Genomic DNA, 16,879 nt, shown 5'->3' on the forward strand with positions numbered 1-16,879 from the left:
TTGTAGAGACTATGTTGCCCAGGCTGGTCTTGAACTCCTGGGCTCAAGCAATCCTCCCACCTTGGCTTCCCAAAGTGATTCACAGGTGTGAGCCACTGTGCCTGGCCCAAACAGAAAGGATTTTCACAACTGTATTATATCTATATTTTATAATTCTGGGGTTACAAATAGTTGTTTGCTTGGAGACTTATCATTCATATTCCTCTTTGGAAGTCTTCCAAAGAGTTATACAGGCCTGCCTATACACATCACTGTAGACATTCTTGTTATGTTATCAGTAAGCGCCAGAAAGCTCCAATTCCCTCTCTATCAGAGGCTGAGAGTTCATCTCGGCTACCTTGTTTATATTCGTAGAGATTACTGCAGGATCAGTCTGTGACCATCATTCTGATTCAAAGCATGGTAACTCTGCTATACATCCATGAGATTCTAACACAAAATGACCGATTAATTAAACAAGCTAACAGAAGCTTACACATTCAAGTGAGTTGCAATTGCATAAATCATTTTTGGAATTCCTCTTTGGGAAGAATCTTCAAAAGCCTGTGGCCTATGCTTTTTAATAACCCAGTGGTAACAAATTTTCATCCACTAATAGTGAATTCTATTTTTGGCAACAATTATATCATTTGAATCCAAAGTTCCTGATGGATTTGTAGGTGATCTAGCTGAATTATCAAAACACCATGTATTAGTAAGGATTCCCTGGAGAAACAGAACAAATAGAATAATTATGGATACATAAGAGGAGATGTACTATGGGAATTGGCTCACACAATTATGGAAACCAAGAAGTCCCATGATGCTCGTTCTCCAGTTTGCAAATGGCATATCATGGGACTTCCTGGCCTCCCTAATTTTGTGAGCCATTTCCCATGGTTCAGTCCAAATCCAAAAGCCTGAGAACCACGGAAGCCAATGGTGTAACTCCCAGTTTGAGGCAAGAGGGCTACTGGTATAAGTCCTAGATTCCAAAGGCACAAGAACCAGGAGCTCTAATGTCCAAGGGCAGGAGAAGATGGACATCCAGCTCAAGAAAAAGAGAGAGAATTCGCCCCCCTCTGCCTTTTTATTCTATCTGGGCCCTTGATGGATTTGATGATACCCGCCCACACTGGTAAGAGGTAATCTTCTTTACTCAGTCTACTGATTCAAATGCTAACATCTTCTGAAAATACCCTTCCAGACACACCCAGAAATATTTTTTTTTCATTTTCTGGGTATCCCTTAACATAGCCAAATTGACACATAAAATTAGCCATCATAGGGACATGTAAAAGTGCTTCTCCCAAATTGCTCAAACTGTTTATAAATGCACTCCCAAAGAATGTGCAATGACAGAATTATTGTAAATAAGATCATAGCCTACCAAAGTGACTTCCTTGAAGAATAACTTGCTATTAGTGCACTGTTAAGTTTCAAAGGGGATATCACACATATACCTATGAAATAGAAAGTTGAAATTTTTTGTGACCAATTACCATTAAATAAAATAAATTGAGACTCAGAGAATATGTTTTCACAAGATCTCACAGTTAGTAGATGGCAGAGCCAAATTTACACTCAAGTCTTCAAATCCAAGGCTCTTACCATTAACCCAGGAAGGGCAATTATGTACCACTTGCATTGCCATGGACCCTAGCCATGTTCACGGCAGACCATGCTCATAGAGGACTCTTTCCTGCTGAGCTATGTTCTACCTTAGAATCCCCAATGCAACTCTTTAGGGAGTGAAACCAATGAAGCAGGGTTGATATTCAATTTCCTTTTGCCTGTTGAAGAGAACAGCACTCATTTGAGTGCGTAATTTCTGGTATATTTGTTCAAAAATTAGAGTCCTTTCTTGATAGCCACATAATATCCAAGTTAATGTCTTTAGCTCTTGGTAATTGTTCCAGGCCATGGAACCTTAGGATTAATTGGTAAATAGCAGATCTAGGTGTTCTCAATCATTCATATTCCTCTTTGGAGATCTTTCAAAGAGTTATACAAGCCTGCCTATACACATCATTGAAGACATTCTTGTCTCCTAAAACTGTTTAATTATGACTTTAGTTGGTTCACTGAGGAGCCACAGCCCAGCATAAAATCAAGAACAAATGAAATGGAGTAACTACCTGGCTTTTGGAAATTACAGGCCATGTCTGTTTCCATATTTACCAGTTTATTTAAATTAAGTTGTCCCTCCACCAGCTTTATTAAGGTATAATTGACAAATAAATATTGTATATGTTTATGGTGTACAACCTGATGTTCTTACATATACATCATGAAATGATTATATTAAGCTAATAACATATTTATCACCTCACATACTTATCTTTTTTTTTGTGGTTGGAACATTTAAGATCTATTCTCTTAGCAATTTTCAAGTATACAAAACATTATCATTAACTATAGTCACCATGGTATACAACAAATCTCCAAAACTTATTTATTCTGTCTAATTGAAACTTTGTACCCTTTGACCAACATCTCCCCACCCCCACTCTACCACCCCACCACTCCCCAGCCCCTAGCGACCACCATTCTGCTCTCTGCCTCTATGAGTTTGACTTTTGTAGATTCCACATATAAATGAGATCGTGCAGTATTTATCTTTCTGTGCTTGGTTTATTTTACTCAGCATAATGTCTTCCAGGTTAATCCATGTTGTCACAGATGACAGGATTTCCTTCTTTTCAAAGGCTGAATAGTATTCCACTGTGTGCCTATACTACATTTTCTTTATTTATTCATCCATCAGTGGACACTTGGGATGATTCCATATCTTGGCTATTGTGAATAATGCAGCAATGAACATGATAGGTTAGATATCTCTTCAAGATGCTGATTTCAGTTCCTTTGGACATATACCCAGAAGTCTGCTCATAGGTGAAGGCACTACTCTGGATCATATGGTAGTTACATTTTTAATTTTTTGAGGAACCTCCACACTGGTTTTCATAATGGCTATGAGTTTTTGAAAGTTGAATTTAGTAAAGCAATCTGATAGCTTTGTTGATGGTTTTCCTGAGGCCTCAATTGAAACTGATTTGCATCTTTTGACTGCCAACTACTTATTTTGACTTCAGCTTTTAACAACAAACTAGCGTTTCTCTAAGGGTGTGTGGGGACTCCTGCATTAGAATCACCTAAGGAATTTTTTTTAATATCCTAGATATTGTCTGATGTCTGATAGTATTTCTCAGAAATACTATATTTTTAGCATGTTCTTTGTATGACATAAGACTGCTTAAGATCCACTCAAGGTTCTATTTCCAATTAAAATGTAGACAGTTGTAAAGGACTGTTATTCATTCCAAGGGAAAAAATATCTGTCTGTCTGTCTACTTTTTAAAGCCAGCGAACAATGAAAAGGAGGATATGTGAACTAAATTCCTAAGAATACTGGACAGAGGGGGGAAAAGTGATTGGAAAATTTAAAGACAAGTGAATAGAAATTATCTTAACAGAAGCACAGAGAAGAAAAACATTAAAAATAAAAATATTAATTTGGGGGGACAATATCAAATAGTCTAATACACATAGAATTGGAGTCCCAGAAAGCAAGGACAAAGAAAATTGGATAAAATAAATATTGAAAGGTATATAATCCTAGCATTTCGAGAGGGTAAGGTGAGCAGATTGCTTGTGTCCAGGAGTTTGAGACCATCCTGGGCAACATAGTGATACCTCATCTCTACAAAAAATAAAAAATTAGCCAGGCATGGTGGTGTGTGGTCTTAGCTACTCAGGGGGCTGAGGCAAGAGGATTACTTGAGCCTGGGAGGTCAAGGCTGCAGTGAGTTGTGGCAGAAACAAAACTCACTGTATTCTAACCTGGGACAGAACTGAGGCCCTGTCTCAAAAACAACAACAACAACAACAACAACAACAAAAAAGAAAAACAAAAGTCAAAGAAAAAAATACACTTTATATTTGGGAGAAAGAGGGGGTTTGGAATGTGGGAGGAGAGACATGGATGACAACCGACTTTTCATCAGAAATAATAGAATTCAGAAGAGAAGAGAGTAAAATCATATCATTAAAATGGTTTTTTTTTGTTTGTTTTTATTTATTTATTTTTTGAGATGGAGTCTCACCCTGTCGCCAGGCTGGAGTACAGTGGCACAATCTCAGCCACTGCAACTTCTGCCTCCTGGGTTCAAGCAATTCTCCTGCCTCAGCCTCCTGAGTAGCAGGGACTACAGACACACACCGCCATGCCAGCTAATTTTTTTTTTTTTTTGTATTTTAGTAGAGATAGGTTTCACCATGTTGCCCAGGTTGGTCTCAATCTCCTGAGATCAGGCAATCCATCCACCTCGGCTTCCCAAAGTGCTAGGATTACAAGCGTGAGCCATCGTGCCTGGCCAAGTGTTTTAAAAATACGTAACAATTATCAACCTAGAATTCTACACCCTGTGAAAATAAACTTCAGAATGAGGGGGAAATAAAGACACTTTTAGTGGAAAAAAGAAAAAAAGCTCAGAGAATGTGTTACCAACAGACCCAAACTACAAGAAATCGGCCATTTTGTTTATATGTTTATATCACTAAAATCTCTAGAGGTTTTTTCAGCTAAAGGGAAGTTATCCCAGATGGAAGCCAGATTTCAGATGGAATCTACAGGAAGGAATGAAAAGCACTAAAAAAGGTAAATATGTGGGTAAATATAAAAGACTAGTTTTTATTTTTTTAATTTTGAAAAGATGTTTGAGTGTTTAGATAAAAATAATAGCAAGTGTTGTGGGGTTTATAACACATGTAGAAGTGAAGAGCATAACAAAACAGCACAAAGGGATAAAGGCTGTAAATGGAATTATAGTGTTTTAAGTCATTATTCCGTCCATGAAGTGCTACAATATTTATTCAATGTAGACAATGATAAATTAAGGTTGCATATTGAAATCACTAGAGCCATCATTATTTAAAAAAAAAACCCAAAGAGACATAGGTAAGAAGCAATAAAGAAGATAAAAAGAATATGAAAATAATCTAAGAGAAGGCAGTCAAGAAGGAACAAAGAAACAAAGAACACATGGAAAACAAAGCAACACGATTCATAAATTCACACCATCAGAAATTACATCAATCAAATGTAAGAGATTAAACACTGAAATTAAAAAGTATAGATTTTTAGACTGGATTAAAAAGTGACAGCCATCAACATGCTATGTAAAAGACGTGTAATTTATTCTGATGTTTGGGGGGGGAATTTGTTCAAGTCTTTATCTTCACTTACTTTGTGTTCTTATTTTCTCTTTTCTGCTTGTTCTATCATTACTGAGAGAAGAGTATTGAAATCTCCAACGAAAACTCTTACTCTATTCTCCTTTCAGTTCTATCAGTTTTTGTTGTGTATATTTCAAAGCTCCATTATTAAGTACATACATATTAGGACTGTTATGTCTTCTTAATGAAATAACACCTTTATTATTATGAAATGTCCTCTTCATCTATGATCATATTCCTTGTTATTAACTCTACTTTGTGTCTACTCCAGCTTTCTCTTGATTATTGTTTGATTGGCATATGTGTCTCCATCTTTTATTTTAATCTATCTATATATTTAAAGTGGTTCCTTGTATAGACAGCATACACTGAATATTGGATATTGCTTTTTTTTTTTTTTTGAGATGGAGTCTTGCTCTGTCACCCAGGCTAGAGTGCAATGGTGAGATCTTGGCTCACTGCAGCCTCCACCTCCCAGGTTCAAGAGATTCTCCTGCTTCAGCCTCCTGGTATAGCTAAGATTACAGGTGCATGTCCTACCACGCCCAGCTAATTTTTGTATTTTTAGTAGAGATGGGGTTTTATCATGTTGGCCAGGCTGGTCTCAAAACTCCTGACCTCAAGTGATCTGCCCGCCTTGGCCTCCCAAAATGTTGGGATTACAGGCATGAGCCACTACACCCAGCCTTGATATTGTATTTTTAAAATTCTCTGACAATATCTGGCTTTTAATCACAGTGTTTAGACCACTTACAATGAACATATTTATATGGTTGAGTATACATTAATCATCTTGCTGTTTTCTATTTTCCCATCTGCTTTTTGTTTTCCATGCCTTTTTTGTTGTTGTTGTTGCTGTCCTAGCAGCCCGATTAATTTTTGACAAACTTTAAATTTTAGAATAATTTTAGATTTACAGAAAAGAAAATATAGTACAGAAAGTTCCTGAATTTTCCATTCTTGGTTTCTCTTATTAACATCTCACATTCATGGGGCATATTTATCAAAACTAAAAAATATTGATGTGTTCTTAATTACAGTCCTTAGTTAATTCAAATTTCTTTAGTTTTAACCAAGCATCTCTGTTCTGCCCCAGGATTTCATCCAGGATACAACGTTACATTTAGTTGTCATGTCTACTTAAGCTCCTCTTGGCTGTGACAGTTTCTCAGAATTTCCTTATTTTTGATGACCTTAATAGTTTTGAGAAATACTGGTCAGGTGTCAGGCATTTTACAGAATATTCTTCACTTTGAGTTTGTCTGGCATTTTTCTCATGGCTAGATAGGGGTTATGGGTTTTTGGAAGGAAGACCACTGAGATAAAGTACCATTCTCATGGCATCACCTGAAGGGTACCTAACTATCAAGTTGACGTATCACTATTGATATTAACTTGATCTTCTGATTGAGGTAGTGTTTATCAGACTTCTCCACTGTAAAGTTACTCTTTTCTGCCTTCTTTCCATCCTGGACTCTTTGGAAAGAAGTTATTATATGCAGCCTCCACTTAAGGGGTAAGAATATCTTCCACCTCCTTGATGGGGAAGTATCCACATAAATTATTTGGAATTCTTCTGCAAGGGAGATTTATCTCTTCTCCCCCATTTATTTATTCATACAATCATGTATTTCTGTTAGGTGGACTAACATTTATTTTATACTTTGGGTTATCAGCCAGTACTGCATTCTTTACTTTATTGCTCACATTGTTCAAGCTTTGGCCATTGGTAACCTTTTCGGTTGGCTCTTGCATCCCTTTGACATACCCCTATCTTTTTTTCCCCAGTGCTTCCTTACTTTCTGGCACTACAGTTTCCTTTTGTATGTTATTAGTGCAGCCCTAGAATCAGTCATTTCTCCAGTGATTCCTGGTTTCTTTTACTGGAGAATGGTATTAGAAACCAAGATCTGGGTGCTAGGGGTGCTCATTACTACTGGGATGTTGTGGTTTCTAGGCCCTTTTAGCTGACAGAGCAATAAAATGTATGTATCTATACACACTAATCCATGAATCGATACATATCTGCAAATATCTATTTGTAACCATCTGTAGCTATATTAAGCTAAATTCATGAGTTCATTCTGATGTCTCTAACTCTAACCCAGTACCACATGGATCATTCTAACCTTCCTCCCTTAAGAGCACTTCTTGTGAAATGTTATTTCCTGTCCTGGTCACTTGCTCCCTCTTTCCCCTACATCATCCTGAGAGGTGACAACATGCTAGCAGCCCTCACTCGCTCTCAGCACCTCCTTGGCCTTGGCGCCCACTCTGGCCACGCTTGAGGAGCCCTTCAGCCCACCGCTGCACTGTGGGAGCCCGTCTCTGGGCTGGCTGAGGCTGGAGCCAGCTCCCTCTGCTTGCAGGGAGGGGTGCAGGGAGAGGCACAGGCAGAAACCGGGACCAGTGCGAGTTCCAGGTCAGCACAGGCTCAGTGAGCCTGCACTCAGAGCAGCCAGCTGGCGCCGCTGGCCCCAGGCAGTGAGGGGCTTAGCACCCAGGCCGGCAGCTGCGGAGGCTGAGTCGGGTCCCCCAGCACTGCCGGCCCACCCACGCCACACTCAAATTCTTGCCCGGCCTCAGCCGCCTCCCCGTGGGGCAGGGCTCAAGACCTGCAGCCCACCATGCCCAAGCCCCCCCAGAGTGGGTTCCTGCAGGGCCTGAGCCTCCCCGACGGGCACCGCCCCCTGCTCTGCCACGCCCAGTCCCATCAACCGCCCGAGGGCTAAGGAGTGGGGGTGCGTGGTGTGGGACTGGCAGGCAGCTCCACCTGCGGCCCCAGCATGGGATCTACTAGGGGAAGCCAGCTGGGCTCCTGAGTCAGGTGGGGACTTGGAGAACTTTTATGTCTAGCTAAAGGATTGTAAATGCACCAATCAGCACTCTGTGTCTAGCTCAAGGTTTGTAAACGCACCAATCAGCACCCTGTGTCTAGCTCAAGGTTTGTAAACACACCAATCAGTGCTCTGTGTCTAGCTAATCTAGTGGGGACTTGGAGAACTTTTACCTCTAGCTAGAGGATTGTAAATACACCAATCAGCACTCTGTGTCTACCTCAGGGATTGTAAACGCACCAATCAGCACCCTGTCAAAATGGACCAATCAGCTCTCTGTAAAATGGGCCAATCAGCAGGATGTGGGTGGGGTCAGATAAGGGAATAAAAGCAGGCTGCCCCAGCTAGCAGTGGCAACCTGCTTGGGTCCCCTTCCACACTGTGGAAGCTTTATTCTTTCGCTCTTTGCAATAAATCTTGCTGCTGCTCACTCTTTGGGTCCACACTGTCTTTATGAGCTGTAACACTCACCACGAAGGTCTGCAGCTTCACTGCTGAGGCCAGTGAGACCACGAACCCACCAGGAGGAATGAACAACTCCAGACGGCAGGAACGAACAACTCCAGACAGGCCGCCTTAAGAGCTGTAACACTCACTGCCAAGGTCTGCAGCTTCACTCCTGAAGCCAGCGAGACCACGAACCCACCAGAAGGAAGAAACTCCGAACACATCTGAACATCGGAAGGAACAAACTCCAGACACACCATCTTTAAGAATTGTAACACTCACCGCGAGGGTCCGCGGCTTTATTCTTGAAGTCAGTGAGACCAAGAACCCACCAATTCTGGACACAATCCCACCTAGAAATAGTCTTTATAAGTCCTCCATTTCTGAGCCAATATTGTACATTTGCTCAATAAAGTCACTCTCCAGCTGTGAAGTCTCTGCTTAAAAATTGTGTTAGAATGTGGAAGATCTGCAATGAGAAGCATAGGGTGGCTGCTGTGTTGACTTCTGGCTCTACTATCTGTCTATAAAGTGAGTCTTAACAGGCATTTAGCTGCTCCACATGTCAGTTTCTCCACCTGTAAAAGGGGCATATAGTTGACCTGTTCTCTCATTAAGTTTTTGTGGGAATCAAATATATTATGGGAATAAAAATAAGTTTGTAAATAAAAAGCACTGAGAATAGGTAAGGAATTATAGTGACCTTTGGCCAAGTTGTTCCTAATCTCGTGCCTGATGTTGTGAGGAAAGAATAAACAATGTCTCATTTCATCCTCAAAATGAGGTGCCTTTTATTATTCCCATTTTACAAGTGAGGAAACTGAGGCTTATAGAAGTCAAAAACTTGGTAAGTGGTAGCAATGATAATGAACAGTCAACAATTCCTGAGGACTTACTATGGGCCTGGCACTGTTCTAAGCACTTTACATGTGTTGATTCATTTAATTCTGACAACAACCCGATGAAGCAGGTTTCTATTATCCCCATTTTACAGAAGAGGAAATTGAGGCACAAAAAGGCTGGGCATGGTGGCTCATGCCTGTAAATCCCAACAATTTGGGAGGCTGAGGCAGGTTGATCACTTTAGCCAAGGAGTTCAAGATCAGCCTGGGCAATGTGGCAAAACCCCATCTCTAGAAAAAAAAAAAATACAGAAAATTAGCCAAGTGTGGTGGTGCATGCCTGTAGTCCCAGCTACTTGGGATGCTGAGGTGGAAGAATCACCTGAGTCTGGGAGGTCGAGGTTGCAATGAGCTGAGATCACACCACTGCACTACAGCCTGGGCAACAGAGTGAGACCCTGTCTCAAAACAAACAAACAAACAACAAAAAAAAAGATTCTACAGCTAGTAAATAATATAGTTGGCACTGTAACCCAGATCTCTCTCTCTCTCTTTCTGGGTCTTTTTAAACTATTAAACTGCCCACACCATGACTCATTCATTTGACAGATATTTATTGAGAATGTACGGTGTGTTATTCATTGGTCTAATCACTGCAGATCCAGTAGTGAATAAGAAAAAAAAATCCTGCTGTCATAATGTTTATATTAACAAATATAAAGGTAGGGCATGATAGCATGCACCTGTAATACTGGCTACTGAGGAGGCTGAAGTGGGAGGATCCCATGAGGCCAAGAGTTGGAGACTGCTGTGAGCTGTAATTGTGCTACTGCACTCCAGTCTGGGCAACAGAACGAAACCCCGTATCTTAAAAAATAAAAATAAAAAGGCTGGGCACAGTGGCCCACACCTATGATCCCAGCACTTGGAGAGTCTGGAAGATTGCTTGAGGCCAGGAGTTCAAGACCAGCCTGGGCAACATGGCAAGACCCCACTGTGGTCCCAGCTACTCGGGAGGCTGAGGCAGGAGGATTGCTTGAGCCCAGGAAGTCAAGGCTGCAGTGAGCCGAGATGGTTCCACTGCACTCCAGCCTGGGCAACAGAGCGAGACCTTATCTCAAGGAAAAAATAAAACCAACCAACTAAACAAAAACAAAAATAAGGCAATAATGCTATTGCTCTTGCCTTAACTTGGAAAACATGTGTCTCTGCTTAGAGTAGCCTCTTTCATTTATGATCACTTAAGATTTTGTTTCTTCTTTTAAGGGGTTATGCCAGCAGTAATCTGTGGAGTGCAGTATTGCTCTCACTTGATTTGCTGGTTGTTTTATCCCAGATGTTGGAAAAAGGTGACTGAAGGTAGGCACGTCCTCCTCAAGAGCTGGGGTTAACCTATTCACAATTATACATTCCTTTCTTACTTTTCTAGTACCTCTCAGTCTTTTCAACCTCTGCTGTCCTCACTGGCAGCTGGTTCCAGCACCTCCTCATTGAGAAGAATCAGTACTCCCTAATGAACATACACATGTCCAGGCAAGGCTGGGGACAAACAGACCACAAAACTCTGTTTTGAATGGATGCGATGCTCAGAGCTGCTGCAGGATGAAGCCCACAAAGAGAAGAGGACAAATCCAGAAGCCACAGAGAAGTGGAACCAGCAGCCTCGTGTGCCTTGGGTGGAGCACGGCTACTTAAGCATTTGTTACACAAGATAATAAATCTCCTCTTGGCTTAACCAATCTTGAGTTGGATCTGCGGTTACTTGCAGCTAAAAGCATCCTCACTGATATAGCATTCCAAAGGCCCCGTTGTTCTTAAGAACACGTGTGCCTGGGAATCTCTGCTATAAACTATTCCATTTCCAAGAAGGATTCTTCTACAAGCCAATGAAATTCTCAGTCTTTGTGGTCGAATGCCCTCTGTCTGCCCTCTTCTTTTTCTTAGCTTTATTTCCTTAAGGGACTACTCAAAGACACTTGGTATGCTGAAATAACTCTAGCATTACCAAAAGCATTTAGTAAAGCTATGTGATGCTGATTGGAGACACTTAAAGAGAAAACAATGCTTTGAATTAAAGCATGTTTTCTAGTGTCGATGAATAACACATAAATAGGACCCACTTAGCCGCCTATCCCCACTGTGTTATTCATTGTCCGGCTGCTTTGGTGAGTGCCAAAATGCTTCTGGGAGCTTTCTGAGCACTTCTTTCCTTTCCATTCCTTTCCTTGATTACATTCAAAAGATCTAAAAACAAACAAGCATGTTAATTACTAAGGGTTATTATTTTCTTCAAAGCCTCGAAGCTCTAAAGAATCAACACAATTTATTTTCTGAATTCACTCACCACAGTTTCAAACCAGCCAACGTGGAGACAATCTTCAGTACTTGGTGAAAATGCGCTTTCACTGTAAGCTTCAGTGCCCTGGAGCAGTGCTGTGAGATCGTTCTATGAGCTCTAGGCAGCAATTAAGTCTATTTCAAAAGATGTGCAGGTAAGATTGCTTAGGAGTAGGAAGTCTAGTCCATTCCAAAAATAATATAATGTTGAAATTTTCCTTGCTTACCCCAGGACGAAAATGTTCTCTGCTTTGTCAATTCTATAAATTATATTTTTCATTTTTGGAATGGTAGGTCCAGAAAGTACAGAAAATAATAAAAACAATATCCATATAGTAGCCATAATGATTTAACAAATGCTAACATTTGGCCATATTTGCATCATATAAAATTCATGATGGATATCACTATTTGACTCATAAAATGAATTGTTCCATTAAACTAGTCCCCTTTCCATTTTTCTCTTTAAGGGACATTTATAATTAAACCTTTAAATTCTGAGCCTTTTGCAACCATGATTTCAGAATAGAAGAGTAGGGGCCAGGAATAGACCATAAATGCTCCAAATGGGACTTCAACAGGCCTTCATTGCTACCTGGAGTTGGGTCATGGCTGGTGAGAGTCTATGTGGGACATTCACATGGGACGGTTAGAAGACATAAATGTTCTGTGAGCACCAAAGTTGTTAGATCTGAACATCTCGAGCTTCACGGAGATTAAAATTCTAAAGTTACTCATGTCTGTGTTTCGTTGATTTCATTCAATGCACGCATATTCTGACATTTCATTTTACAATGATCTTCATTTTATTTTGATTTTTACTATTTTACAAATTGACATCAACTCTTCATTAAAAAAACCTTTTTTATAACAAAAAAGATAAGCTTTTTCCATAATAATAAAAAGTTGGAATATAGGCCGGGCACGCTGGCTCACGCCTATAATCCCAGCACTTTGGGAGGCCAAGGCGGGTGGATCACCTGAGTTCAGGAGTCTGAGACCAGCCTGGCCACCACAGCGAAATCTCGTCTCTCCAAAAAAAAAAAAAAACAAACAAAAATTAGCCAGGCATGGTGGCGCATGTCTGTAGTCCCAGCTACTTCGGAGGCTGAGGCAGGAGGATCACTTGAACCTGGGAGGTAGAGGTTGCAGTGAGCTGAGATTGCACCACTGCCCTCCAGCCTGGGTGACAGAGCAAGACTCCATATCAAAAAAACAACAAAAAAAGTTGGAATATATACAACGGGTGAGGCTATCCAAAACCTACCCCACAAAGTAAGAAAAATTTCAACAATTAACAAAGACTCATTTTTCAAAGGCCTATTAATCATAGATTAATTAAACAATTAAGAAAACCCCATTGTCTCTGCCCAAAATCTCCTTAAGCTGATAAGCAACTTCAGCAAAGTCTCAGGATACAAAATCAATGTACAAAAATCACAAGCATTCTTGTACACCAATCACAGACAAACAGAGAACCAAATCATGAGTGAACTCCCATTCACAATTGCTTCAAAGAGAATAAAATACCTAGGAATCCAACTTACAAGGGACGTGAAGGACCTCTTCAAGGAGAACTACAAACCACTGCTCAATGAAATAAAAGAGGATACAAACAAATGGAAGAACATTCCATGCTCATGGGTTGGAAGAATCAATATCGTGAAAATGGCCATATTGCCCAAGGTAATTTATAGATTCAATGCTATCCCCATCAAGCTACCAATGACTTTCTTCACAGAATTGGAAAAAACTACTTTAAAGTTCATATGGAACCAAAAAAGAGCCCGCATCGCCAAGTCAATCCTAAGCCAAAAGAACCAAGCTGGAGGCATCATGCTACCTGACTTCAAACTATACTACAAGGCTACAGTAACCAAAACAGCATGGTACTGGTACCACAACAGAGACACAGATCAATGGATCAGAACAGAGCCCTCAGAAATAATACCGCATATCTACAACTATCTGATCTTTGACAAACCTGACAAAAACAAGCAATGGGAAAAGGATTCCCTATTTAATAAATGGTGCTGGGAAAACTGGCTGGCCATATGTAGAAAGCTGAAACTGGATCCCTTCCTTACACCTCATACAAAAATTAATTCAAGATGGATTAAAGACATACATGTTAGACCTAAAACCATAAAAACCCTAGAAGAAAACCTAGGCAATACCATTCAGGACATAGGCATGGGCAAGGTCTTCATGTCTGAAACACCAAAAGCAATGGCAACAAAAGCCAAAATCGACAAATGGGATCTCATTAAACTAAAGAGCTTCTGCACAGCAAAAGAAACTACCATCAGAGTGAACAGGCAACCTACAAAATGGGATAAAATTTTCACAACCTACTCATCTGACAAAGGGCTAGTATCCAGAATCTACAATGAACTCAAACAAATTTACAAGAAAAAAACAACCCCATCAAAAAGTGGGCAAAGGACATGAGCAGACACTTCTCAAAAGAAGACGTTTATGCAGCCAAAAAACACATGAAGAAATGCTTATCATCACTGGCCATCAGAGAAATGCAAATCAAAACCACAATGAGGTACCATTTCACACCAGTTAGAATGGCAATCATTAAAAAGTCAGGAACCAACAGGTGCTGGAGAGGATGTGGAGAAATAGGAACACTTTTACACTGTTGGTGGGACTGTAAACTAGTTCAACCATTGTGGAAGTCAGTGTGGCGATTCCTCAGGGATCTAGAACTAGAAATACCATTTGACCCAGCCATCCCATCACTGGGTATATACCCAAAGGACTATAAATCATGCTGCTATAAAGACACATGCACACGTATGTTTATTGCGGCACTACTCACAATAGCAAAGACTTGGAACCAACCCAAATGTCCAACAACGATAGACTGGATTAAGAAAATGTGGCACATATACACCATGGAATACTATGCAGCCATAAAAAATGATGAGTTCATGTCCTTTGTAGGGACATGGATGAAACTGGAAACCATCATTCTCAGTAAACTATCGCAAGGACAAAAAACCAAACACCGCATGTTCTCACTCATAGGTGGGAATTGAACAATGAGAACACATGGACACAGGAAGGGGAACATCACACTGTTGTGGGGTGGGGGGAGGGGGGAGGGACTGTTGTGGGGCGGGGGGAGGGGGGAGGGACAGCATTAGGAGATATACCTAATGCTAGATGACGAGTTAATGGGTGCAGCACACCAACATGGCACATGGATACATATGTAATAAACCTGCATATTGTACACATGTACCCTAAAACTCAAAGTATAATAATAATAATAAAAAAACAATTATCACTTAAAAGGTACCTACAGAATTTTCACCTCAATCTTTTATCGCAAAAACAGCGGAAATCTGTAGTCCAGAGACCTTCTTAAATAATGAGCCACTGATAAACACAATACATATATATACTTCATATAACATTTCTTTCATGTTTTAAATTTTTTTCAAGCATTATACAATAATGAATATGCAACAGGCTTTCAATGTTATTTACAAGATTTCATTCCAGTAGGAGTTTTCACATGACTTTGAAAGTAATTGTTAAAATTGAGAACTTTTCTGTATTTTCCATACTACTCGGGATCCAGTCAGGTGTGATTCTCCTGTTTATAGGGTCCATCTTGTGTGCATGATCATGCATCTATGAAAGGATATGGGAAAAACAAAGGCATTCCCACATCTCATACATTCATAGAGCTTCTCTCCAGAATGAGATATTTTAAATCAGTAAATGCAACTAAAAGAACTAAATGGGCCAGGCGTGGTGGCTCATGCCTGTAATCCCAGCACTTCGGGAGGTGGAGATGGGTGGATTACCTGAGGTCAGGAGTTCGAGACCAGCCTGACCAATGTGGTGAAACTCCATCTCTAATAAAAATATAAAAATTATCCAGGCATGGCGGTATGTGCCTGTAGTCCCAGCTACTCGGGAGGCTGAGACAGGAGAATTGCTTGAACCCAGGAAGCAGGGGTTGCAGTGAGCTGAGATCACGCCACTGTACTCCAGCCTGGGTGAGAGAGCGAGACTCCGTTTCAAAAAAACAAAAACAAACAAACAAAAGAACTAAATGCCTGACCACAGTTCTTATACCGTAAGGCTTTTCTTCAGTGTGAGTCCTTTCACTTTTTCCAATCATGTTTCTTACAGTTATAGGTTTTCTTTCTCCAGTTTGATTGCTTTCATATCTTTGAGGAAAACTGGGAAAATTAAATATTTTCCCATATTTCTTACATTTATAGTTTTTCTCCACTATGAGTTCTTTCATGTTTGCAATGGTAACTGGAACAGCCTAAAGCTTTACCACAATTTTTTTTATACTTTAAGTTCTAGGGTACATAGGCACAACGTGCAGGTTTGTTACATATGTATACATGTGCCATGTTGGTGTGCTGCACCCACAAATTGTCATTTACATTAGGTATTTCTCCTAATGCTATCCCTCCCCCCTCCCCCAACCCACGACAGGCCCCAGTGTGTGATGTTCCCCAACCTGTGTCCATGTGTTCTGATTGTTCAGTTCCCATCTATGAGTGAGAACATGCGGTGTTTGGTTTCCTGTCCTTGCGATAGTTTGCTCAGAATGATGGTTTCCGGCTTCATCCATGTCCCTACAAAGGACATGAGCTCATCCTTTTTTATGGCTGCATAGTATTCCATGGTGTATATGTGCCACATTTTCTTAATCCAGCCTATCATTGACGGACATTTGGGTTGGTTCCAAGTCTTTGCTATTGTGAATAGTGCCACAATAAACATACGTGTGCATGTGGTTTTATAGCAGCATGATTTATAATCCTTTGGGTATATATCCAGTAATGGGATAGCTGGGTCAAATGGTATTTATAGTTTTAAATCCTTGAGGAATCACCACACTGTCTTCCACAATGGTTGAACTAGTTTACAGTCCCACCAACAGTGTAAAAGTGTTCCTATTTTTCCACATCCTCTCCAGCACCTGTTGGTTCCTGACTTTTTAATGATGGCCATTCTAACTGGTGTGAGATGGTATCTCATTGTGGTTTTGATTTGCATTTCTCTGATGGCCAGTGAGTTTTTCTCCAGGATGATTTGGATCTTCATTTTCAATGATATTTATACACAATTTGAATTGCAGAAATTTAAAATGAAACTATCTCTTCTCCTACATAATTAACCCACACAGTCACATCTAATCATTGCAGGGCTTAA

At 40.3% G+C, this 16,879-nt stretch overlaps 1 long non-coding RNA gene across 1 annotated transcript in view; it reads right to left on the reverse strand.

The window, feature by feature from the left end:
* LOC105738608 overlaps nucleotides 1-16,879 on the reverse strand; it is a 110,357-nt gene that overhangs the window by 42,943 nt on the left and 50,535 nt on the right. The window contains exons 6-7 of the long non-coding RNA XR_004027020.1: nucleotides 11,688-11,815; nucleotides 11,464-11,587 (exon numbers count right to left, since the gene is read on the reverse strand). This is a non-coding gene — a long non-coding RNA (uncharacterized LOC105738608). The remainder of the gene's footprint in view (nucleotides 1-11,463; nucleotides 11,588-11,687; nucleotides 11,816-16,879) is intronic.

The sequence above is a fragment of the Nomascus leucogenys genome, chromosome 19 (genome assembly GCF_006542625.1).
Source record: "Nomascus leucogenys isolate Asia chromosome 19, Asia_NLE_v1, whole genome shotgun sequence".
Lineage (NCBI taxonomy): Eukaryota > Metazoa > Chordata > Mammalia > Primates > Hylobatidae > Nomascus > Nomascus leucogenys.